This window comes from Cenococcum geophilum, assembly GCF_001692895.1.
Source record: "Cenococcum geophilum 1.58 unplaced genomic scaffold K441scaffold_32, whole genome shotgun sequence".
Taxonomy (NCBI): domain Eukaryota; kingdom Fungi; phylum Ascomycota; class Dothideomycetes; order Gloniales; family Gloniaceae; genus Cenococcum; species Cenococcum geophilum.
In genome coordinates this window covers 1,624,060-1,625,499 of record NW_027137590.1, presented here as the reverse complement: position 1 = coordinate 1,625,499, position 1,440 = coordinate 1,624,060, and positions in this window count along the sequence as shown.

Sequence of the window (1,440 nt, the reverse complement as noted above, 5' to 3'; positions counted from 1 at the left end):
TTAAGTTCTTAGATATTGTAAAGGCTCTAGGTAATTTACAAAACAAGATATAGAAGTAGATCTTAACAGCTTTAATCTATAAAGCTATTATAGAGGCATACCTAGGCCTTAATATATTACTTAGCAAAAACCTACGGTTTAAACATCTACGTATACCTTCTATTAATATAATACCCGCTATATAAACGTCTAGGTTTAACCTAGGACCTATTATAACTAGAGAGGCTTCTATATCTAAAACCTATAAGGTACTAGACAATATTTTTCTCTATTAAATAAATCTATAATATACTAATAAAGTATTTAAGGAGCAACTATTTCTAATCTATAGTAATTAAAAGACTATAAAGCTTATTCGGTTATATTAGGGAAAACGTACTAAGTTAATATCCGCCTATAATAGCCTGTGTTAGGCTTTACCTATTTTAGCTCTTTAGTACCTAAAGCTAAACTACCTATATATAGTTATATAGTATTACTATAGTGGCAAGTAATTAGCCTAAGAGTACTCTACGCTATATGCTATATAAACCACCTAGGTTAAAGAAATATCCTAGCTAAGCGCGCGCTATTTTATTATATGGAGGAGCTAATTCTCTATAGCTTCGACGCTCGTATTATAGCGTTACTCTATACTTAGATTAAGAAGTCTTATAATACTAAGTCGCCTATAAATATTAAGCAGTACCTTAAAAGCCTATCTCTATAATATTTATTAGCAGTGGTCGAGGATATCCATATAGCGGTTTTTAGTTAGAAAGTCTCTTAGGCGGCTAACTATACCAGCTAACCTACGGAACTACGGCAAAAGGGTTACCTTAAGTAGGCTAGCAGTGCTATATCCTTATAAACACTTCCTAAGCTTACTAATACAGAGTTTCTAATATATGTCCGCTTTTTACAACTAGTAAAGATATATAAGGTCCTTAAGCACGCCATTAAGCTTATAAATATTGGCCTACTTAGCCGCGTACTCCCCCGCATTTATATCTATTTTATAAGTAGTTAAAATAAAAACTATCTACTAAAGATATTACGTTTCTTCTAGTTAACTTTAATAGATGCTTATTCCCCTAAGCTTTAGTAAGCTATCTTAGTAAATAGTTTAGTAAATATTTATAGCGAATAGGATAGTTACTACCTAATAGATCTTAATAATAAGCTACTTAATAGGGAGCTAAAGTAGCTTATGCACACTTATAGCAATTTAATATTTAACCTAAACTTACTCTTCCGCTAGAGTATTTATATAACTAATTATATAGGGCCACTACGTATAAAGTTTAAGATTATATTTAGTAAATGGATGTCTACTTAACATACTATTAAATCTCCTGCAGCGGATATCTAATTGCTTACTAATGCAATTGCTAAAGGTTCTATTATCCGCTATTAGGCATAGCGAGTAAAAATAGAAGCGCCGCCTCTACTATAACTAGG